Source organism: Ambystoma mexicanum, chromosome 4q (genome assembly GCF_040938575.1).
Source record: "Ambystoma mexicanum isolate Mex_15411 chromosome 4q, UKY_AmexF1_1, whole genome shotgun sequence".
Classification (NCBI taxonomy): Eukaryota; Metazoa; Chordata; class Amphibia; order Caudata; family Ambystomatidae; genus Ambystoma; species Ambystoma mexicanum.
The window spans coordinates 432429565-432454991 of NC_090928.1; positions in this window are offsets into that span (position 1 = coordinate 432429565).

A 25427-nucleotide genomic window follows, 5' to 3' on the forward strand; every position below is an offset into this window, starting at 1 on the left:
CTCTGCGGATTCCCACACGTGTCCTCTTTTCAGAAATGCATGGGGTTCCCTGTTTTCCCCGGTGGCTTGGACACCCGAGGCCCATATCTGTATGTTGTGCCGTTCGGCAAAGCGTCTCAAATTCCGGTCAGAAAACAGAGTTGGGGTTACTTGTGTTTTAGGCTTTCCCCTTGGCGGCCAGGTAGGTGCACCCACACATGTGAGGTACCGGTTTCATCGGGACACCTGTGGGAATGCGGGACCGTAGGCCATGTGTTGTTGGGGGCGTGTTTCGATGGGTGAGCCAAGCGACATGTGCAGAAAATGCGTTTTTTTCCCACATTTCAGACTTTGCGGGGGTGTCTGGGTAATACATTCTGGGGTGATTTGGGCATATCATACCTCTGCGGATTCCCACGGGTGTCCTCTTTTCGGAAATGCATGGGGTTCCCTGTATTCCCCGGTGGCTTGGACACCCGAGGCCCATATCTGTATGTTGTGCCGGTCGGCAGAGCGTCTCAAATTCCGGTCAGAAAACAGACTTGGGGTTACTTGTGTTTTAGGCTTTCCCCTTGGCGGCCAGGTAGGTGCACCCACACATGTGAGGTACCGTTTTCATCGGGACACCTGTGGGAACGCGGGACGATGGCCATGTGTTGTTGGGGGTGTGTTTCGATGGGTGAGACGAGCGACATGTGCGGAAAACGCGTTTTTTTCCCACCTTTCTGAATTTGCGGGGGTGTCTGGGTAATTAATTCTGGAGCGATTTTGGCATATCATACCTCTGGGAATTCCCACGGGTGTCCTCTTTTCGGAAATGCATGGGGTTCCCTGTATTCCCCGGTGGCTTGGACACCCGAGGCCCATATCTGTATGTTGTGCCGGTCGGCAGAGCGTCTCAAATTCCGGTCAGAAAACAGACTTGGGGTTACTTGTGTTTTAGGCTTTCCCCTTGGCGGCCAGGTAGGTGCACCCACACATGTGAGGTACCGTTTTCATCGGGACACCTGTGGGAACACGGGACGATGGCCATGTGTTGTTGGGGGCGTGTTTCGATGGGTGAGACGAGCGACATGTGCGGAAAACGCGTTTTTTTTCCCACCTTTCTGAATTTGCGGGGTGTCTGAGTAATACATTCTGGGGCAGTTCGGGCATATCATACCTCTGCGGATTTCCACAGGTGTCCTCTTTTCAGAAATGCATGGGGTCCCTGTTTTCCCCGGTGGCTTGGACACCCGAGGCCCATATCTGTATGTTGTGCCGGTCGGCAGAGCGTCTCAAATTCCGGTCAGAAAACAGACTTGGGGTTACTTGTGTTTTAGGCTTTTCCCTTGGCGGCCAGGTAGGTGCACCCAAACATGTGAGGTACCGTTTTCATCGGGACACCTGTGGGAACGCGGGACGGTAGGCCATGTGCTGTTGGGGGCGTGTTTCGATGGGTGAGCCGAGCGACATGTGCGTAAAATGCGTTTTTTTCCCCACATTTCGGACTTTGCGGGGGTGTCTGGGTAATAAATTCTGGGGCGATTTGGGCGTATCATACCTCTGCTGATTCCCACGGGAGTCCTCTTTTTGTAAATCCATGGGGTTCCCTGTTTTCCCCAGTAGCTTGGAAACCCAAGGCCCATATCTGGATGTTGTGCCGGTCGGCAGTGCATCTCAAATTCCAGTCAGAAAATAGACTTGGGGTTACTTGTGTTTTAGGCTTTCCCCTTGGCGGCCAGAAAGGTGCACCCACACATGTGAGGTACCGTTTTCATTGGGACACCTGTGGGAACGCGGGACGGTAGGCCATGTGTTGTTGGGGGTGTGTTTCGATGGGTGAGGTGAGCAAAATGTGGGGAAAATGCGTTTTTTTCCCCACATTTCGAACTTTGCGGGGGTGTCTGGGTAATAAATCCTGGGGCGATTTGGGCATATCATACCTCTGCGGATTCCCACACGTGTCCTCTTTTCAGAAATGCATGGGGTTCCCTGTTTTCCCCGGTGGCTTGGACACCCGAGGCCCATATCTGTATGTTGTGCCGTTCGGCAAAGCGTCTCAAATTCCGGTCAGAAAACAGAGTTGGGGTTACTTGTGTTTTAGGCTTTCCCCTTGGCGGCCAGGTAGGTGCACCCACACATGTGAGGTACCGGTTTCATCGGGACACCTGTGGGAATGCGGGACCGTAGGCCATGTGTTGTTGGGGGCGTGTTTCGATGGGTGAGCCAAGCGACATGTGCAGAAAATGCATTTTTTTCCCACATTTCAGACTTTGCGGGGGTGTCTGGGTAATACATTCTGGGGTGATTTGGGCATATCATACCTCTGCGGATTCCCACGGGTGTCCTCTTTTCGGAAATGCATGGGGTTCCCTGTATTCCCCGGTGGCTTGGACACCCGAGGCCCATATCTGTATGTTGTGCCGGTCGGCAGAGCGTCTCAAATTCCGGTCAGAAAACAGACTTGGGGTTACTTGTGTTTTAGGCTTTCCCCTTGGCGGCCAGGTAGGTGCACCCACACATGTGAGGTACCGTTTTCATCGGGACACCTGTGGGAACGCGGGACGATGGCCATGTGTTGTTGGGGGCGTGTTTCGATGGGTGAGATGAGCGACATGTGCGGAAAACGCGTTTTTTTCCCACCTTTCTGAATTTGCGGGGGTGTCTGGGTAATTAATTCTGGAGCGATTTTGGCATATCATACCTCTGGGAATTCCCACGGGTGTCCTCTTTTCGGAAATGCATGGGGTTCCCTGTTTTCCCCGGTGGCTTGGAAACCCGTGGCTCATACTTGTATGTTTTGCCAGTCGGCAGAGTGTTTCAAATTCCAGTCAGAAAACAGACTTGGGGTTACTTGTGTTTTAGGCTTTCGCCTTGGTGGCCAGGTAGGTTCACCCACACATGTGAGGTTCCCTTTTCATCGGGACACCTGTGGGAACGCGGGACGGTAGGCCATGTGTTGTTGGGGGCGTGTTTCAATGGGTGAGCCGAGCGACACGTGTGCGGAAAATGCGTTTTTTTTCCCCACATTTCGGACTTTGTGGGGGTGTCTGGGTAATAAATTCTGGGGCGATTTGGGCAAATCATACCTCTGCTGATTCCCACGGGTGTCCTCTTTTTGTAAATGCATGGGGTTCCCTGTTTTCCCCGGTGGCTTGGACACCCGAAGCCCATATCTGTATGTTGTGCCGTTTGACAGAGTGTCTCAAATTCCGGTCAGAAAACAGACTTGGGGTTACTTGTGTTTTAGGCTTTCCCCTTGGCGGCCAGGTATGTGCACCCACACATGTGAGGTACCATTTTCATCGGGACACCTTTGGGAACGCGGGACGGTAGGCCATGTGCTGTTGGGGGTGTGTTTCGATGGGTGAGCCGAGCGACACGTGTGCGGAAAATGCGTTTTTTTCCCCACATTTCAGACTTTGTGGGGGTGTCTGGGTAATAAATTCTGGGGCGATTTGGGCAAATCATACCTCTGCTGATTCCCACGGGTGTCCTCTTTTTGTAAATGCATGGGGTTCCCTGTTTTCCCCAGTAGCTTGGACACCGAGGCCCATATCTGGATGTTGTGCAGGTCGGCAGTGCATCTCAAATTCCAGTCAGAAAACAGACTTGGGGTTACTTGTGTTTTAGGCTTTCCCCTTGGCGGCCAGATAGGTGCACCCACACATGTGAGGTACCGTTTTCATTGGGACACCTGTGGGAACGCGGGACGGTAGGCCATGTGTTGTTGGGGGTGTGTTTCGATGGGTGAGGCGAGCAAAATGTGCGGAAAATGCGTTTTTTTCCCCACATTTCGAACTTTGCGGGGGTGTCTGGGTAATAAATCCTGGGGCGATTTGGGCATATCATACCTCTGCGGATTCCCACACGTGTCCTCTTTTCAGAAATGCATGGGGTTCCCTGTTTTCCACGGTGGCTTGGACACCTAAGGCCCATATCTGTATGTTGTGCCGTTCGGCAAAGCGTCTCAAATTCCGGTCAGAAAACAGAGTTGGGGTTACTTGTGTTTTAGGCTTTCCCCTTGGCGGCCAGGTTGGTGCACCCACACATGTGAGGTACCGGTTTCATCGGGACACCTGTGGGAATGCGGGACCGTAGTCCATGTGTTGTTGGGGGCGTGTTTCGATGGGTGAGCCAAGCGACATGTGCAGAAAATGCGTTTTTTTCCCACATTTCAGACTTTGCGGGGGTGTCTGGGTAATACATTCTGGGGTGATTTGGGCATATCATACCTCTGCGGATTCCCACGGGTGTCCTCTTTTCAGAAATGCATGGGGTTCCCTGTATTCCCCGGTGGCTTGGACACCCGAGGCCCATATCTGTATGTTGTGCCGGTCGGCAGAGCGTCTCAAATTTAGGTCAGAAAACAGACTTGGGGTTACTTGTGTTTTAGGCTTTCCCCTTGGCGGCCAGGTAGGTGCACCCACACATGTGAGGTACCGTTTTCATCGGGACACCTGTGGGAACGCGGGACGATGGCCATGTGTTGTTGGGGGCGTGTTTCGATGGGTGAGACGAGCGACATGTGCGGAAAACGCGTTTTTTTTCCCACCTTTCTGAATTTGCGGGGTGTCTGAGTAATACATTCTGGGGCAGTTCGGGCATATCATACCTCTGCGGATTTCCACAGGTGTCCTCTTTTCAGAAATGCATGGGGTCCCTGTTTTCCCCGGTGGCTTGGACACCCGAGGCCCATATCTGTATGTTGTGCCGGTCGGCAGAGCGTCTCAAATTCCGGTCAGAAAACAGACTTGGGGTTACTTGTGTTTTAGGCTTTTCCCTTGGCGGCCAGGTAGGTGCACCCAAACATGTGAGGTACCGTTTTCATCGGGACACCTGTGGGAACACGGGACGGTAGGCCATGTGCTGTTGGGGGCGTGTTTCGATGGGTGAGCCAAGCGACATGTGCGTAAAATGCGTTTTTTTCCCCACATTTCGGACTTTGCGGGGGTGTCTGGGTAATAAATTCTGGGGCGATTTGGGCATATCATACCTCTGCTGATTCCCACGGGAGTCCTCTTTTTGTAAATCCATGGGGTTCCCTGTTTTCCCCAGTAGCTTGGAAACCCGAGGCCCATATCTGGATGTTGTGCCGGTCGGCAGTGCATCTCAAATTCCAGTCAGAAAATAGACTAGGGGTTACTTGTGTTTTAGGCTTTCCCCTTGGCGGCCAGAAAGGTGCACCCACACATGTGAGGTACCGTTTTCATTGGGACACCTGTGGGAACGCGGGACGGTAGGCCATGTGTTGTTGGGGGTGTGTTTCGATGGGTGAGGTGAGCAAAATGTGCGGAAAATGCGCTTTTTTCCCCACATTTCGAACTTTGCGGGGGTGTCTGGGTAATAAATCCTGGGGCGATTTGGGCATATCATACCTCTGCGGATTCCCACACGTGTCCTCTTTTCAGAAATGCATGGGGTTCCCTGTTTTCCCCGGTGGCTTGGACACCCGAGGCCCATATCTGTATGTTGTGCCGTTCGGCAAAGCGTCTCAAATTCCGGTCAGAAAACAGAGTTGGGGTTACTTGTGTTTTAGGCTTTCCCCTTGGCGGCCAGGTAGGTGCACCCACACATGTGAGGTACCGGTTTCATCGGGACACCTGTGGGAATGCGGGACCGTAGGCCATGTGTTGTTGGGGGCGTGTTTCGATGGGTGAGCCAAGCGACATGTGCAGAAAATGCGTTTTTTTCCCACATTTCAGACTTTGCGGGGGTGTCTGGGTAATACATTCTGGGGTGATTTGGTCATATCATACCTCTGCGGATTCCCACGGGTGTCCTCTTTTCGGAAATGCATGGGGTTCGCTGTATTCCCCGGTGGCTTGGACACCCGAGGCCCATATCTGTATGTTGTGCCGGTCGGCAGAGCGTCTCAAATTCCGGTCAGAAAACAGACTTGGGGTTACTTGTGTTTTAGGCTTTCCCCTTGGCGGCCAGGTAGGTGCACCCACACATGTGAGGTACCGTTTTCATCGGGACACCTGTGGGAACGCGGGACGATGGCCATGTGTTGTTGGGGGCGTGTTTCGATGGGTGAGACGAGCGACATGTGCGGAAAACGCGTTTTTTTCCCACCTTTCTGAATTTGCGGGGGTGTCTGGGTAATTAATTCTGGAGCGATTTTGGCATATCATACCTCTGGGAATTCCCAAGGGTGTCCTCTTTTCGGAAATGCATGGGGTTCCCTGTTTTCCCCGGTGGCTTGGACACCCGTGGCTCATACCTGTATGTTTTGCCAGTCGGCAGAGTGTTTCAAATTCCAGTCAGAAAACAGACTTGGGGTTACTTGTGTTTTAGGCTTTCGCCTTGGCGGCCAGGTAGGTTCACCCACACATGTGAGGTTCCCTTTTCATCGGGACACCTTTGGGAACGCGGGACGGTAGGCCATGTGCTGTTGGGGGTGTGTTTCGATGGGTGAGCCGAGCGACACGTGTGCGGAAAATGCGTTTTTTTCTCCACATTTCAGACTTTGTGGGGGTGTCTGGGTAATAAATTCTGGGGCGATTTGGGCAAATCATACCTCTGCTGATTCCCACGGGTGTCCTCTTTTTGTAAATGCATGGGGTTCCCTGTTTTCCCCAGTAGCTTGGACACTGAGGCCCATATCTGGATGTTGTGCAGGTCGGCAGTGCATCTCAAATTCCAGTCAGAAAACAGACTTGGGGTTACTTGTGTTTTAGGCTTTCCCCTTGGCGGCCAGATAGGTGCACCCACACATGTGAGGTACCGTTTTCATTGGGACACCTGTGGGAACGCGGGACGGTAGGCCATGTGTTGTTGGGGGTGTGTTTCGATGGGTGAGGCGAGCAAAATGTGCGGAAAATGCGTTTTTTTCCCCACATTTCGAACTTTGCGGGGGTGTCTGGGTAATAAATCCTGGGGCGATTTGGGCATATCATACCTCTGCGGATTCCCACGGGTGTCCTCTTTTCGGAAATGCATGGGGTTCCCTGTATTCCCCGGTGGCTTGGACACCCGAGGCCCATATCTGTATGTTGTGCCGGTCGGCAGAGCGTCTCAAATTTAGGTCAGAAAACAGACTTGGGGTTACTTGTGTTTTAGGCTTTCCCCTTGGCGGCCAGGTAGGTGCACCCACACATGTGAGGTACCGTTTTCATCGGGCCACCTGTGGGAACGCGGGACGATGGCGATGTGTTGTTGGGGGCGTGTTTCGATGGGTGAGACGAGCGACATGTGCGGAAAACGCATTTTTTTCACACCTTTCTGAATTTGCGGGGGTGTCTGGGTAATTAATTCTGGAGCGATTTTGGCATATCACACCTCTGGGAATTCCCACGGTTGCCCTCTTTTCGGAAATGCATGGGGTTCCCTGTTTTCCCCGGTGGCTTGGACACCCGTGGCTCATACCTGTATGTTTTGCCAGTCGGCAGAGTGTCTCAAATTCCAGTCAGAAAACAGACTTGGGGTTACTTGTGTTTTAGGCTTTCGCCTTGGCGGCCAGGTAGGTTCACCCACACATGTGAGGTTCCCTTTTCATCGGGACACCTTTGGGAACGCTGGACGGTAGGCCATGTGCTGTTGGGGGTGTGTTTCGATGGGTGAGCCGAGCGACACGTGTGCGGAAAATGCGTTTTTTTCCCCACATTTCAGACTTTGTGGGGGTGTCTGGGTAATAAATTCTGGGGCGATTTGGGCAAATCATACCTCTGCAGATTCCCAGGGGTGTCCTCTTTTCGGAAATGCATGGGGTTCCCTGTATTCCCCGGTGGCTTGGACACCCGAGGCCCATATCTGTATGTTGTGCCGGTCGGCAGAGCGTCTCAAATTCCGGTCAGAAAACAGACTTGGGGTTACTTGTGTTTTAGGCTTTCCCCTTGGCGGCCAGGTAGGTGCACCCACACATGTGAGGTACCGTTTTCATCGGGACACCTGTGGGAACGCGGGACGATGGCCATGTGTTGTTGGGGGCGTGTTTCGATGGGTGAGACGAGCGACATGTGCGGAAAACGCGTTTTTTTCCCACCTTTCTGAATTTGCGGGGGTGTCTGAGTAATACATTCTGGGGCAGTTCGGGCATATCATACCTCTGCGGATTTCCACAGGTGTCCTCTTTGCAGAAATGCATGGGGTCCCTGTTTTCCCCGGTGGCTTGGACACCCGAGGCCCATATCTGTATGTTGTGCCGGTCGGCAGAGCGTCTCAAATTCCGGTCAGAATACAGACTTGGGGTTACTTGTGTTTTAGGCTTTTCCCTTGGCGGCCAGGTAGGTGCACCCAAACATGTGAGGTACCGTTTTCATCGGGACACCTGTGGGAACGCGGGACGGTAGGCCATGTGCTGTTGGGGGCGTGTTTCGATGGGGGATGTGCGTAAAATGCATTTTTTTCCCACATTTCAGACATTGCGGGGATGTCTCGGTAATACATTCTGGGGCGATTTGGACATATCATATCTCTGCGGATTCCCACGGGTGTCCTCTTTTTGGAAATGCATTGGGTTCCCTGTATTCCCCGGTGGCTTGGACACCCGAGGCCCATATCTGTATGTTGTGCCGGTCGGCAGAGCGTCTCAAATTCCGGTCAGAAAACAGACTTGGGGTTACTTGTGTTTTAGGCTTTCTCCTTGGCGGCCAGGTAGGTGCACCCACACATGTGAGGTACCGTTTTCATTGGGACACCTGTGGGAACGCGGGACGGTAGGCCATGTGTTGTTGGGGGTGTGTTTCGATGGGTGAGGTGAGCAAAATGTGCGGAAAATGCGTTTTTTTCCCCACATTTCGAACTTTGCGGGGGTGTCTGGGTAATAAATCCTGGGGCGATTTGGGCATATCATACCTCTGCGGATTCCCACACGTGTCCTCTTTTCAGAAATGCATGGGCTTCCCTGTTTTCCCCGGTGGCTTGGACACCCGAGGCCCATATCTGTATGTTGTGCCGTTCGGCAAAGCGTCTCAAATTCCGGTCAGAAAACAGAGTTGGGGTTACTTGTGTTTTAGGCTTTCCCCTTGGCGGCCAGGTAGGTGCACCCACACATGTGATGTACCGGTTTCATCGGGAGACCTGTGGGAATGCGGGACCGTAGGCCATGTGTTGTTGGGGGCGTGTTTCGATGGGTGAGTGTTAGGGAGAATTCTCTGTTTAGGCTGAATTTCCCTACCTAGTGAGTCCCCCAGCAGCTTTGCTGGATTTCTGGGGTTTCTTTTTTTCTCCTGCCAAGAGTGAGACTCTTTTACCCTCACTCTTGGACATGTTGAAGTGTGTTTTCTTGGTTAAACCTTGTGTTGAATGGGCTATGGGGTCTTTTACTCCATAGGGCCTCATGTATTTTTGTGATGTGGGTTACACAGCACCCTCTGTGCCGTGACCCAGGGGTGTCCTAGGGACTCCCCAACATAGACTCCATACCCTGGGACTGACTACTGTCTCCCAGGGCATGTAAAGTCACCAAAGACTTTGCTAGTCTTGAATCCTGAACAGAACCAGTACAAACCATCATATTGTGGACGTACTGGCTGGGGCAATTCGATTGCCCCAGGGTCTGTTAGTCGAGGGGGCACGTCTCCGTCCCCCCTGATCGAGTTTTGGCTGGTGGCAGTGGAAACTACTTTTTATATTCGACCGCGAATATTTCCCTATGGGATTTCCCATTGTTTTAGGCTAACACATTTAATTATTTATTTACGGTAGCCTTAAACATACCGCCGGTTTATATATTTATTATTATAACTCCGGTTGGGACTTTTTGCCAAAACTTGATTCTAAAATGGCGTGGGCGTTCGCCTCTGTAACTCTGACCCAAAGTGGAGCCCTTTGTTCCACTTTTGGCGGGCTTCTCCACAGAAGCCCTCCAAAGTGGTGCCACTCTGTCTGGGGTACTTAGGAGGGGTGGAGGGGGATTTAGGCACCCTGGACTGAGTTACCTTGGTAACTCAAGTCGCACTCCGTCCTGATTGGCCCAAGTGGTGAGTCGGCCGGCTCACCACTTAGCATGTTTGAGTGACAGCTAGGCTGGGTGAATGGGGGTTTGCTGCATAAAAGCAGGGCTTTGGGGACTGGAACTAGAGAAGTCGCCACAGGACCAAGAATCCGACGAGGGAAGAGCTGAGCCGACCTGCTTCGACGACACCACCCGGTGGAGCCCTGCTGAACCGTCTCACCACTTTTCCCGACGACCGAGGAGAACTCTTAACGGAGTGGCTCCTTCCCTTGACTGGTGGGGACAACCAGTTTTCACCTTCTTTCCGCTTCTCGAGGTATCTCGTGGCCGCCCTGCCAGTGCCAAGCACCCCGGCAACCGGAACCCCACCACTTTTTACCCCAACCACGAAAGTCGGTACAACCCTTTAACCGGAGGACTCCGCGGCTGGTTTCTTCCCGGGCAGTGCAACGACCCTCTTCTTCTGCTCTTCAGCGAGAACTTCTTCTCCCCTGACCGACGTCGAGCCTTGCCGCCACTGTCTGGAACAACTGCCACCGCTGGAGGATCCTTTCCGCTTAAGGTACCGTGTTCCGCCTGGCTTCCCTTGCCACCGACTGTACCGGGTAGATTTAGCCCCCGGCTTTCGAACCTGGGAGTGCCTGGAACACCCTGGCTAAACTTTCTAAGCCACTCTAAACTCGTTCTAACTCTTTGCAAGACTTTGAATCCCTAATAACAGTGTGATCTTGGGCACATTTTCGCTCCGGCTACTCTAAGAGTGGGCCCTGCCTAGTGACTTTTGCTCACCTGTGACTTTGTGCTTCTTTGAGCCTATTGCAAGTGTTCTGGACCTTAGAGTGGTGTGTTTAACCCATTTCTGTTTCTTTTTATCCCTTTCTTGAACCTACTAGAGTGTCATCTAACGTTAAGCGCTCACCTCTGTTTTAATTATGTGGTGTTAACCTAGAGTTGTCTAGATAGGAGTAAGGGTTGAAACTGCTTTCATTATAACTGTGTTTGAAGTGTTTTTACTATATCTTGCTAGAGTGATTTCAACTTAGGTGTGTTTGATAAATAAATAACTATATACCTTTGAAACCAAGCTCTGGTCAGTGTTTGCTTGTGCTATTGTGCCTGGGTACATATTGTGTATACTTTGCATACTGCCTAACTCTTCTTGAGGGAAGTCTGACTGCTCAGCCACAGCTACCAGGTAAATCTGGGTGGTGCGGACTGCTACCAAGTGGGTTTACTGCTATACCTGTAGTCTTAAATCTTTTGCAGTGGTCCCCAAGGGAACTGCACAGGTTTCTGCCTAACACTGGTGTACAGCGGTGGGATTTGTATTAAGTATACATTTTAGTGTGCTTTAGATACCTTAGTGCAACTAACCACAAAGCTTAGCACTATAAAAGTAAACCTCTAACATGTCAGTTATAGAAAGCTATAGTCAAGAGTCCCTTGCAGCCAAAACTGCTGATTGTTTAAGAGTGCTCTGTAAACATAAAGACCTCCTGACTAAGGGCAAGAAAATGGAGCTGATTGAAAGATTGTTAGCTAACCAAAGTCTGGGTGAGGGTTCAGAGGAACCTACCACTCCAGCAACTGTAGATGACAGTATTGAAATTAACATGGAGCAAAATGTTGATGATTCTGAGGAAGAGTCAGAAGAGGAGGGTGAGGCTGTTGTGACTGTCCCCCCTAGGCCTCTACCTGCTCTACCTGCTGTACCTACTGGGCCTTTACCAGGTCCCACATTTAGTCCTCAGTACTTTGAACTGGAGAAGATGAAACTAGAATTGGAGTATAAGAAACTGAATGCTCAAACTGACAAAGAACTAAGGCTAAGGGAAATGGAGCTCAAGTATGAGCTAGAAATGAAGAAATTATCTGTTGAGAATGCTTCTCTCTCCGGCTCCTCTAGAAGTTCCAGTCCTAAAAGACCCCGGATGCCTAAAGAATTGGTTGGTATGTATGAGCCTAAGTTGGATGTGTTGGATTGGTTGTCTCTGTTTGAATATAATCATGGGCTCCAGAACATCACAGGAAATGACTTACTCACCTGGTTGTTCTCTAGGCTTCCCCCTGTTGCAACTGATGTGGTAATGGAGATGGGGGAGGAGGATAAGAAGGACTATGAATGTGTGAAACTAGCTTTGATAGCTAGGTTTGGGAAGACCCCTTCCCAGTATCTTAAGAGGTTTAGGAGCCTCAAAAAGCATGATGGTACCCCTTGGGCTACCTGGGTGAGTGAAGGGTTGAAAAACTTAGAGGGATGGATTAAGGGTTACAAGGTGAACACTTATGAAGGTATGAAGAATTTGTTTATGTTGGAGACTATTTATGATGCCTGCTCTCCTGAGCTCAGACAGCACTTGGCTGATTCCAAGGAATTAGATTCCCGGAAACTAGCTAAGGCTGCTGACTTGTGGGTTGCCAACAGGGCCACTCACAAGGATTCTGGGGTAACTCAGAAAAAGGATGGGGAGAGACAGCCTAAAAAGGACTCCAAAGAGAATTCAAATACTACAAATTCCAAAGAGGGCCCCAAACTAAACTATAAGGGTAAGCCACAAGGGAAACCGAATCAGGCTAGTGTACCTTCTGGTCCCAGACCAGAAGGAGGTCAGAACAAGCCTCCATTCCAGCGAGCCTTTGGCTCATGCTTTGTTTGTAAGGCTACTGACCATGTGAAAGGAGATCCCAGATGTAAGGGTAAACCTTCAGGGGTCCAACTTGCCTCCTTAGCCTTCGCTCCAGAAGAGGAAGTACATATGGCAAGTGGAAACTTTCTATTACTGGCTGATGAACCCACTGGAGTCTCAGCTAGTGTTTCTTTAGTCTCTCTGGGGTTGTGGGAACAACAGAATTTAGATGTATATAACTCTATCCCAGATAATACTAAAGAGTATTATAAGGACAGTGTCCAAGTGAATGGCCAGGAGACTCCTGCCATTAGGGACACTGGGGCCAGCATAACTGTGGTGGATGAATCATTTTTCAAGGCAGAGGATGTTGCTAAGGCACCCAAATGCCTCACCAAGTTAGCTGGTGGGCCTGTGCAGATGTGTCCCCAGTTACCAGTTCTCATCCAATGTAATGATATGGCTGTAAAAATACCTGTCAGTGTACAATGTGAAGTGCCAGGTAGGGTTCTGTTGGGTAATGACCTCAAAGCTCTTGGAGTTGTATCTCATACCCCCAGACCCCCTAGCAAAAGGTTACAGGAACTCACAAAACCTGCAAGAGAGAAAACCCTGAGAGGGTTATCTCAGGAGATGATGACAGAAATCACTCCTCTCCCACTGGAACAACTTACTGCAGTAACAACCAGATCAGGAGCAAAGGGGCAACCCAAGACCCCTAGGAAAAAGCCAGCAGCAAGCACTCCAGTGCTTCCAACAAGGACTTCCCCTAGGTTGTCCAAAGTTACACCTGTAACTCCACCTCCAGCTGAGGCTGAGAGGGAGGTACAACCCTGTGTGGTTGAGCTAGACTCTGAGGAAGAGCTAGAGGGAGGCCCAAACCTTATTGGAGATTTGGACCCTGAGGACCATCCTGAGCTGCAGTCTTTACTGGCAGAAGGTGGGCCTAGCAGGGCTGCTTTCCGTAAGGGGCAAAGAGAATGTCCAACTCTGGAAGGTCTCCGCCACCAGGCAGCTTCTCAAGCTGATGGGCAAGAGCCTCGGAAGTATAGGTTGCACTGGGAAGATGGCCTCTTCTACAGTGAACCCACTGAGTCTGAACCTGGAGACTACAAACGCCTTGTCGTCCCACAAGAGAACAGACAACAGTTCTTACAACTAGCCCATGAGATACCTTTGGCTGGTCACTTGAGTTTCAAGAAGACCAAGGAAAGGCTCTCACTCTACTTTTATTGGCCAAAGATGGGGGCTGAAGTAGATAGATATTGTAAGAGCTGCCATACCTGCCAGACTTCTGGTAAGGTTGGTTCCAAGAATGTGGCACCTTTAGTGCCTCTCCCAGTTGTGGGAGTCCCATTTGAGAGGGTAGGGATTGACATTGTTGGTCCCCTTGATCCTCCAACCTCCTCAGGCAACAGGTTTATACTTGTTGTAGTAGACCATGCTACTAGGTACCCTGAGGCAATTCCTATGAGGACTGTTACAGCTCCGGCTGTGGCTAAGGCCCTCCTTGGTATCTTCACCAGGGTTGGGTTTCCTAAGGAAGTAATCTCTGACAGGGGATCAAACTTTATGTCCCACTACATGAAAGCCATGTGGAAAACCTGTGGAGTTACTTACAAGTTCTCAACAGCATACCACCCTCAGACAAACGGGTTGGTTGAAAGGTTTAACAGAACCATGAAGAGCATGATAGGTGCTTTAGAGGAACCCCTTAAGAAAAAATGGGACCTCCTACTGCCATGCCTGCTCTTTGCTTATAGAGAAGTCCCTCAGGAGGGAGTAGGTTATTCTCCCTTTGAGCTTCTCTATGGCCATCCGGTCAGAGGTCCATTGGCCCTGATTAAGGAGGGGTTGGAAGGTGCTCCTCCCCTCAAGCCAGTCAGAGTGACTGACTATGTGATAGGTCTCCGGAGGAGAATGTCACACATGATGGCAGAAGCAAGTGACAACTTGAAAGCTGGTCAAGCTCTGGTCAAACATTGGCATGACCAGAAGGCTAACATGGTTGAGTTTACTCAAGACCAGCTAGTTCTAGTTATGCTCCCAACAAGGCAGAGGGCCTTGCAAGACAAGTGGATGGGACCCTTCAAGATTGTGGGAAAGCTTGGAGAGGTCAACTATCTGGTGGATCTGGGCAGACCCAGGGAAGCTCCTAGAGTCTTCCACACCAACAGACTAAAAGCATACATCTCCAGACCTGACGTAGGAGCCTTGCTCCTAGCTTCAGCTGCAGAGGAGGAAGAGAGTGAATCTCTCCCTGATCTCCTCAGAGGGGTGCCTTTAGATGAAAAAGTCGAAGGAGTTAATCTCTCTTCAGACCTGACACCTGAGCAACAAGAGGAGTGCAAATCTATGTTAAATCAGTTTGCCTCCCTGTTCTCACTGTCACCAGGCTTGACCCCTTGGGGCCAGCATGAGATACTCACTGGTGACTGTCTGCCAGTCAAAAGCAGAGGGTACAGAATGTCAGAACATATCAGAACCCACATCAAAGGAGAGGTCAAGAAGATGCTTGATCTCGGGGTAATAGAACCCTCTACTAGTCCATGGTCTAGCCCAGTTGTGTTAGTACCAAAGGCAGGATCCAAAGACTTGAGATTCTGTGTGGACTATAGAGCTCTAAATGCAGTCACCAAGACTGATGCCCACCCTTTGCCCAGGACAGATGAGTTGGTGGATAAACTTGGTGCAGCCAAGTACCTCAGCACATTTGACCTTACGTCAGGCTATTGGCAAATAGCCCTGACAGACCATGCCAAGGAGAAGACTGCATTTTCAACCCCAGTTGGCTTGTACCAGTTTAAGGTCATGCCTTTTGGATTAAAAAATGCACCTGCCACATTCCAAAGGATGGTGAACCAAGTTCTGGCTGGGATGGAAGATTTCTGCATGGCATACTTGGATGACATTGCAGTCTTCAGCCACTCCTGGGAAGAACATGTGAACCACCTAGGACATGTGTTGCAGGCTCTGGAACAGGCCCATTTGACAATCAAAACCAGTAAGTGCCAGATTGGTCAAAGTAAAGTGGTCTACCTTGGGCATGAGGTAGGAGGTGGAGAAATAAGGCCTTTGCTCAGCAAGATTGAAGCTGTGCAAAGTTGGACAACACCAACTACTCAAACCCAAGTGAGAGCCTTCCTAGGCCTCACTGGGTATTACAGGAATTTCATTGAGAACTATGGGACCATAGCTTCTCCACTGAATGTAATCTCCTCTCCTAAATTCCCTAAAAAGGTAAAATGGAATGAGGAGTGCAATCAGGCCTTTGAAAAACTGAAGAGAGCTCTTTGCCAAGCTCCAGTATTGAGAGCTCCTGACTACCACCAAACTTTCATTGTACAAACTGATGCTTCCAATGTAGGTATAGGTGCAGTTCTAAGCCAACTGGATGAGAAGGGTAGGGAGCACCCCATTTGCTTCATCAGTAGAAAACTGAAGGATCCTGAGACAAGGTGGGCAACAATCGAAAGAGAATGCTTTGCTATTGTGTGGGCACTGAAGAAGTTTAGGCCATACTTGTATGGTTCTACTTTTGTTATTCAGACTGACCACCAACCCTTGAGATGGTTAATGCAAATGAAAGGGGAAAATCCAAAACTATTGAGATGGTCAATCTGCCTGCAAGGGTTTGATTTCACCATTGAGCACAGGTCAGGGTGTCACCATCAAAATGCTGATGGACTCTCTAGGATGTATATCATCGACTAGAGGTATGAGGTTCATCCAGGAGTGGATTAAATCCTCCTGTCCCTTAGTCTGGGGGGGGCGAGTGTTAGGGAGAATTCTCTGTTTAGGCTGAATTTCCCTACCTAGTGAGTCCCCCAGCAGCTTTGCTGGATTTCTGGGGTTTCTTTTTTTCTCCTGCCAAGAGTGAGACTCTTTTACCCTCACTCTTGGACATGTTGAAGTGTGTTTTCTTGGTTAAACCTTGTGTTGAATGGGCTATGGGGTCTTTTACTCCATAGGGCCTCCTGTATTTTTGTGATGTGGGTTACACAGCACCCTCTGTGCCGTGACCCAGGGGTGTCCTAGGGACTCCCCAACATAGACTCCATACCCTGGGACTGACTACTGTCTCCCAGGGCATGTAAAGTCACCAAAGACTTTGCTAGTCTTGAATCCTGAACAGAACCAGTACAAACCATCATATTGTGGACGTACTGGCTGGGGCAATTCGATTGCCCCAGGGTCTGTTAGTCGAGGGGGCACGTCTCCGTCCCCCCTGATCGAGTTTTGGCTGGTGGCAGTGGAAACTACTTTTTATATTCGACCGCGAATATTTCCCTATGGGATTTCCCATTGTTTTAGGCTAACACATTTAATTATTTATTTACGGTAGCCTTAAACATACCGCCGGTTTATATATTTATTATTATAACTCCGGTTGGGACTTTTTGCCAAAACTTGATTCTAAAATGGCGTGGGCGTTCGCCTCTGTAACTCTGACCCAAAGTGGAGCCCTTTGTTCCACTTTTGGCGGGCTTCTCCACAGAAGCCCTCCAAAGTGGTGCCACTCTGTCTGGGGTACTTAGGAGGGGTGGAGGGGGATTTAGGCACCCTGGACTGAGTTACCTTGGTAACTCAAGTCGCACTCCGTCCTGATTGGCCCAAGTGGTGAGCCGGCCGGCTCACCACTTAGCATGTTTGAGTGACAGCTAGGCTGGGTGAATGGGGGTTTGCTGCATAAAAGCAGGGCTTTGGGGACTGGAACTAGAGAAGTCGCCACAGGACCAAGAATCCGACGAGGGAAGAGCTGAGCCGACCTGCTTCGACGACACCACCCGGTGGAGCCCTGCTGAACCGTCTCACCACTTTTCCCGACGACCGAGGAGAACTCTTAACGGAGTGGCTCCTTCCCTTGACTGGTGGGGACAACCAGTTTTCACCTTCTTTCCGCTTCTCGAGGTATCTCGTGGCCGCCCTGCCAGTGCCAAGCACCCCGGCAACCGGAACCCCACCACTTTTTACCCCAACCACGAAAGTCGGTACAACCCTTTAACCGGAGGACTCTGCGGCTGGTTTCTTCCCGGGCAGTGCAACGACCCTCTTCTTCTGCTCTTCAGCGAGAACTTCTTCTCCCCTGACCGACGTCGAGCCTTGCCGCCACTGCCTGGAACAACTGCCACCGCTGGAGGATCCTTTCCGCTTAAGGTACCGTGTTCCGCCTGGCTTCCCTTGCCACCGACTGTACGGGGTAGATTTAGCCCCCGGCTTTCGAACCTGGGAGTGCCTGGAACACCCTGGCTAAACTTTCTAAGCCACTCTAAACTCGTTCTAACTCTTTGCAAGACTTTGAATCCCTAATAACAGTGTGATCTTGGGCACATTTTCGCTCCGGCTACTCTAAGAGTGGGCCCTGCCTAGTGACTTTTGCTCACCTGTGACTTTGTGCTTCTTTGAGCCTATTGCAAGTGTTCTGGACCTTAGAGTGGTGTGTTTAACCCATTTCTGTTTCTTTTTATCCCTTTCTTGAACCTACTAGAGTGTCATCTAACGTTAAGCGCTCACCTCTGTTTTAATTATGTGGTGTTAACCTAGAGTTGTCTAGATAGGAGTAAGGGTTGAAACTGCTTTCATTATAACTGTGTTTGAAGTGTTTTTACTATATCTTGCTAGAGTGATTTCAACTTAGGTGTGTTTGATAAATAAATAACTATATACCTTTGAAACCAAGCTCTGGTCAGTGTTTGCTTGTGCTATTGTGCCTGGGTACATATTGTGTATACTTTGCATACTGCCTAACTCTTCTTGAGGGAAGTCTGACTGCTCAGCCACAGCTACCAGGTAAATCTGGGTGGTGCGGACTGCTACCAAGTGGGTTTACTGCTATACCTGTAGTCTTAAATCTTTTGCAGTGGTCCCCAAGGGAACTGCACAGGTTTCTGCCTAACAGTGAGCCAAGCGACATGTGCAGAAAATGAGTTTTTTTCCCACATTTCAGACTTTGCGGGGGTGTCTGGGTAATACATTCTGGGGTGATTTGGGCATATCATACCTCTGCGGATTCCCACGGGTGTCCTCTTTTCGGAAATGCATGGGGTTCCCTGTATTCCCCGGTGGCTTGGACACCCGAGGCCCATATCTGTATGTTGTGCCGGTCGGCAGAGCGTCTCAAATTCCGGTCAGAAAACAGACTTGGGGTTACTTGTGTTTTAGGCTTTCCCCTTGGCGGCCAGGTAGGTGCACCCACACATGTGAGGTACCGTTTTCATCAGGACACCTGTGGGAACGCGGGACGATGGCCATGTGTTGTTGGGGGCGTGTTTCGATGGGTGAGACGAGCGACATGTGCGGAAAACGCATTTTTTTCCCACCTTTCTGAATTTGCGGGGGTGTCTGGGTAATTAATTCTGGAGCGATTTTGGCATATCATACCTCTGGGAATTCCCACGGGTGTCCTCTTTTCGGAAATGCATGGGGTTCCCTGTTTTCCCTGTTGGCTTGGACACCCGTGGCTCATACCTGTATGTTTTGCCAGTCGGCAGAGTGTCTCAAATTCCAGTCAGAAAACAGACTTGGGGTTACTTGTGTTTTAGGCTTTCGCCTTGGCGGCCAGGTAGGTTCACCCACACATGTGAGGTTCCCTTTTCATCGGGACACCTGTGGGAACGCAGGACGGTAGGCCATGTGTTGTTGGGGGCGTGTTTCAATGGGTGAGCCGAGCGACACGTGTGCGGAAAATGCGTTTTTTTTCCCCACATTTCGGACTTTGTGGGGGTGTCTGGGTAATAAATTCTGGGGCGATTTGGGCAAATCATACCTCTGCTGATTCCCACGGGTGTCCTCTTTTTGTAAATGCATGGGGTTCCCTGTTTTCCTCGGTGGCTTGGACACCCGAAGCCCATATCTGTATGTTGTGCAGTTTGGCAGAGTGTCTCAAATTCCGGTCAGAAAACAGACTTGGGGTTACTTGTGTTTTAGGCTTTCCCCTTGGCGGCCAGGTATGTGCACCCACACATGTGAGGTACCATTTTCATCGGGACACCTTTGGGAACGCGGGACGGTAGGCCATGTGCTGTTGGGGGTGTGTTTCGATGGGTGAGCCGAGCGACACGTGTGCGGAAAATGCGTTTTTTTCCCCACATTTCAGACTTTGTGGGGGTGTCTGGGTAATAAATTCTGGGGCGATTTGGGCAAATCATACCTCTGCTGATTCCCACGGGTGTCCTCTTTTTGTAAATGCATGGGGTTCCCTGTTTTCCCCAGTAGCTTGGACACCGAGGCCCATATCTGGATGTTGTGCAGGTCGGCAGTGCATCTCAAATTCCAGTCAGAAAACAGACTTGGGGTTACTTGTGTTTTAGGCTTTCCCCTTGGCGGCCAGATAGGTGCACCCACACATGTGAGGTACCGTTTTCATTGGGACACCTGTGGGAATGCGGGACGGTAGGCCATGTGTTGTTGGGGGTGTGTTTGGATGGGTGAGGCGAGCAAAATGTGCGGAAAATGTGTTTTTTTCCCCACATTTCGAACTTTGCGGGGGTGTCTGGGTAATAAATCCTGGGGCGATTTGGTCATATCATACCTCTGCGGATTCCCACACGTGTCCTCTTTTCAGAAATGCATGGGGTTCCCTGTTTTCCCCGGTGGCTTGGACACCCGAGGCCCATATCTGTATGTTGTGCCGGTCGGCAGAGCGTCTCAAATTTAGGTCAGAAAACAGACTTGGGGTTACTTGTGTTTTAGGCTTTCCCCTTGGCGGCCAGGTAGGTGCACCCACTCATGTGAGGTACCGTTTTCATTCGGACAGCAGTGGGAACGCGGGACGGTAGGCCGTGTGTTGTTGGGGGTGTGTTTCAATGGGTGAGCCGAGCGTAATGTGCGGAAAATGTTTTTGTTTTCCCACATTTCAGACTTTGCGGGGGTGTCTGAGTAATACATTCTGGGGCAAAAGGGCATATCATACCTCTGCGGATTTCCACAGGTGTCCTCTTTTCGTAAATGCATGGGGTTCCCTGTTTTCCCCACTAGCTTGGAAACCCGAGGCCCATATCTGGATGTTGTGCCGGTCGGCAGTGCATCTCAAATTCCAGTCAGAAAACAGACTTGGGGTTACTTGTGTTTTAGGCTTTCCCCTTGGCAGCCAGATAGGTGCACCCACTCATGTGAGATACCGTTTTCATTGTGACAGCAGTGGGAACGCGGGACGGTAGGCCGTGTGTTGTTGGGGGTGTGTTTTGATGGGTGAGGTAAGCAAAATGTGCGGAAAATGCGTTTTTTTCCCCACATTTCAAACTTTGTGGGGGTGTCTGGGTAATAAATCCTGGGGCTATTTGGGCATATCATAACTCTGCGGATTCCCACGTGTGTCCTCTTTTCAGAAATGCCTGGGGTTCCCTGTTTTCCCCGGTGGCTTGGACACCCGAGGCCCATATCTGTATATTGTGCTGGTCGGCAAAGCGTCTCAAATTCCGGTCAGAAAACAGAGTTGGGGTTACTTGTGTTTTAGGCTTTCCCCTTGGCGGCCAGGTAGGTGCACCCACACATGTGAGGTACTGGTTTCATTGGGACACCTGCGGGAATGCGGGACCATAGGCCATGTGTTGTTGGGGGCGTGTTTCGATGGGTGAGCCAAGAGACATGTGCAGAAAATGCGTTTTTTTCCCACATTTCAGACTTTTCGGGGGTGTCTGGGTGATAAATTCTGGGGCGATTTGGAGATATCATACCTCTGCGGATTCCCACAGGTGTCCTCTTTTCGGAAATGCATGGGGTTCCCTGTTTTCCCCGGTGGCTTGGACACCCGAGGCCCATATCTGTATGTTGTGCCGGTCGGCAGAGCGTCTCAAATTCCGGTCAGAAAACAGACTTGGGGTTACTTGTGTTTTAGGCTTTCCCCTTGGCGGCCAGGTAGGTGCACCCGCACATGTGAGGTACCGTTTTCATCGGGACACCTGTGGGAACACGGGACGGTAGGCCATGTGTTGTTGGGGGCGTGTTTCGATGGGTGAGACGAGCGACATGTGCGGAAAATGCGTTTTTTTCCCCACATTTCAGACTTTGCAGGGGTGTCTGGGTAATAAATTCTGGGGCGATTTGGGCATATCATACCTCTGCGGATTCCCACAGGTGTCCTCTTTTCGGAAATGCATGGGGTTCCCTGTTTTCCCCGGTGGCTTGGACACCCGAGGCCCATATCTGTATGTTGTGCCGTTCGGCAAAGCGTCTCAAATTCCGGTCAGAAAACAGAGTTGGGGTTACTTGTGTTTTAGGCTTTCCCCTTGGCGGCCAGGTAGGTGCACCCACACATGTGAGGTACCGGTTTCATCGGGACACCTGTGGGAATGCGGGACCGTAGGCCATGTGTTGTTGGGGGCGTGTTTCGATGGGTGAGCCAAGCGACATGTGCAGAAAATGCGTTTTTTTCCCACATTTCAGACTTTGCGGGGGTGTCTGGGTAATACATTCTGGGGTGATTTGGGCATATCATACCTCTGCGGATTCCCACGGGTGTCCTCTTTTCGGAAATGCATGGGGTTCCCTGTATTCCCCGGTGGCTTGGACACCCGAGGCCCATATCTGTATGTTGTGCCGGTCGGCAGAGCGTCTCAAATTCCGGTCAGAAAACAGACTTGGGGTTACTTGTGTTTTAGGCTTTCCCCTTGGCGGCCAGGTAGGTGCACCCACACATGTGAGGTACTGTTTTCATCGGGACACCTGTGGGAACGCGGGACGATGGCCATGTGTTGTTGGGGGCGTGTTTCGATGGGTGAGACGAGCGACATGTGCGGAAAACGCATTTTTTTCCCACCTTTCTGAATTTGCGAGGGTGTCTGGGTAATTAATTCTGGAGCGATTTTGGCATATCATACCTCTGGTAATTCCCACGGGTGTCCTCTTTTTGGAAATGCATGGGGTTCCCTGTTTTCCCTGGTGGCTTGGACACCCGTGGCTCATACCTGTATGTTTTGCCAGTCGGCAGAGTGTCTCAAATTCCAGTCAGAAAACAGACTTGGGGTTACTTGTGTTTTAGGCTTTTGCCTTGGCGGCCAGGTAGGTTCACCCACACATGTGAGGTTCCCTTTTCATCGGGACACCTGTGGGAACGCGGGACAGTAGGCCATGTGTTGTTGGGGGCGTGTTTCAATGGGTGAGCCGAGCGACACGTGTGCGGAAAATGCGTTTTTTTTCCCCACATTTCGGACTTTGTGGGGGTGTCTGGGTAATACATTCTGGGGCGATTTGGGCAAATCATACCTCTGCTGATTCCCATGGGTGTCCTCTTTTTGTAAATGCATGGGGTTCCCTGTTTTCCTCGGTGGCTTGGACACCCGAAGCCCATATCTGTATGTTGTGCCGTTTGGCAGAGTGTCTCAAATTCCGGTCAGAAAACAGACTTGGGGTTACTTGTGTTTTAGGCTTTCCCCTTGGCGGCCAGGTATGTGCACCCACACATGTGAGGTACTATTTTCATCGGGACACCTTTGGGAACGCGGGACGGTAGGCCATGTGCTGTTGGGGGTGTGTTTCGATGGGTGAGCCGAGCGACACGTGTGCGGAAAATGCGTTTTTTTCCCCACATTTCAGACTTTGTGGGGGTGTCTGGGTAATAAATTCTGGGGCGATTTGGGCAAATCATACCTCTGCTGATTCCCACGGGTGTCCTCTTTTTGTAAATGCATGGGGTTCCCTGTTTTCCCCAGTAGCTTGGACACCGAGGCCCATATCTGGATGTTGTGCAGGTCGGCAGTGCATCTCAAATTCCAGTCAGAAAACAGACTTGGGGTTACTTGTGTTTTAGGCTTTCCCCTTGGCGGCCAGATAGGTGCACCCACACATGTGAGGTACCGTTTTCATTGGGACACCTGTGGGAATGCGGGACGGTAGGCCATGTGTTGTTGGGGGTGTGTTTCGATGGGTGAGGCGAGCAAAATGTGCGGAAAATGCGTTTTTTTCCCCACATTTCGAACTTTGCGGGGGTGTCTGGGTAATAAATCCTGGGGCGATTTGGGCATATCATACCTCTGCGGATTCCCACACGTGTCCTCTTTTCAGAAATGCATGGGGGTCCCTGTTTTCCCCGGTGGCTTGGACACCCGAGGCCCATATCTGTATGTTGTGCCGTTCGGCAAAGCGTCTCAAATTCCGGTCAGAAAACAGAGTTGGGGTTACTTGTGTTTTAGGCTTTCCCCTTGGCGGCCAGGTAGGTGCACCCACACATGTGAGGTACCGGTTTCATCGGGACACCTGTGGGAATGCGGGACCGTAGGCCATGTGTTGTTGGGGGCGTGTTTCGATGGGTGAGCCAAGCGACATGTGCAGAAAATGCGTTTTTTTCCCACATTTCAGACTTTGCGAGGGTGTCTGGGTAATACATTCTGGGGTGATTTGGGCATATCATACCTCTGCGGATTCCCACGGGTGTCCTCTTTTCAGAAATGCATGGGGTTCCCTGTATTCCCCGGTGGCTTGGACACCCGAGACCCATATCTGTATGTTGTGCCGGTCGGCAGAGCGTCTCAAATTTAGGTCAGAAAACAGACTTGGGGTTACTTGTGTTTTAGGCTTTCCCCTTGGCGGCCAGGTAGGTGCACCCACTCATGTGAGGTACCGTTTTCATTGGGACAGCAGTGGGAACGCGGAACGGTAGGCCGTGTGTTGTTGGGGGTGTGTTTCAATGGGTGAGCCGAGCGTAATGTGCGGAAAATGTTTTTGTTTTCCCACATTTCAGACTTTGCGGGGGTGTCTGAGTAATACATTCTGGGGCAATTTGGGCATATCATACCTCTGCGGATTTCCACAGGTGTCCTCTTTTCGTAAATGCATGGGGTTCCCTGTTTTCCCCACTAGCTTGGAAACCCGAGGCCCATATCTGGATGTTGTGCCGGTCGGCAGTGCATCTCAAATTCCAGTCAGAAAACAGACTTGGGGTTACTTGTGTTTTAGGCTTTCCCCTTGGCAGCCAGATAGGTGCAACCACTCATGTGAGGTACCGTTTTCATTGGGACAGCAGTGGGAACGCGGGACGGTAGGCCGTGTGTTGTTGGGGGTGTGTTTTGATGGGTGAGGTAAGCAAAATGTGCGGAAAATGCGTTTTTTTCCCCACATTTCAAACTTTGTGGGGGTGTCTGGGTAATAAATCCTGGGGCTATTTGGGCATATCATAACTCTGCGGATTCCCACGTGTGTCCTCTTTTCAGAAATGCCTGGGGTTCCCTGTTTTCCCGGGTGGCTTGGACACCCGAGGCCCATATCTGTATGTTGTGCTGGTCGGCAAAGCGTCTCAAATTCCTGTCAGAAAACAGAGTTGTGGTTACTTGTGTTTTAGGCTTTCCCCTTGGCGGCCAGGTAGGTGCACCCACACATGTGAGGTACTGGTTTCATCGGGACACCTGCGGGAATGCGGGACCATAGGCCATGTGTTGTTGGGGGCGTGTTTCGATGGGTGAGCCAAGAGACATGTGCAGAAAATGCGTTTTTTTCCCACATTTCAGACTTTTCGGGGTGTCTGGGTGATAAATTCTGGGGCGATTTGGAGATATCATACCTCTGCGGATTCCCACAGGTGTCCTCTTTTCGGAAATGCATGGGGTTCCCTGTTTTCCCCGGTGGCTTGGACACCCGAGGCCCATATCTGTATGTTGTGCCGGTCGGCAGAGCGTCTCAAATTCCGGTCAGGAAACAGACTTGGGGTTACTTGTATTTTAGGCTTTCCCCTTGGCGGCCAGTTAGGTGCACCCACACATGTGAGGTACCGTTTTCATCGGGACACCTTGGGAACGCGGGACGGTAGGCCATGTGTTGTTGGGGGCGTGCTTCGATGGGTGAGCCGAGAGAAATGTGAGGAAAATGCGTTTTTTTCCCACATTTCGGACTTTGCGGGGGTGTCTGGGTAATACATTCTGGGGCGATTTGGCATATCATACCTCTGCGGATTCCCACCGGTGTCCTCCTTTCGGAAATGCATGGGGTTCCCTGTTTTCCCCGGTGGC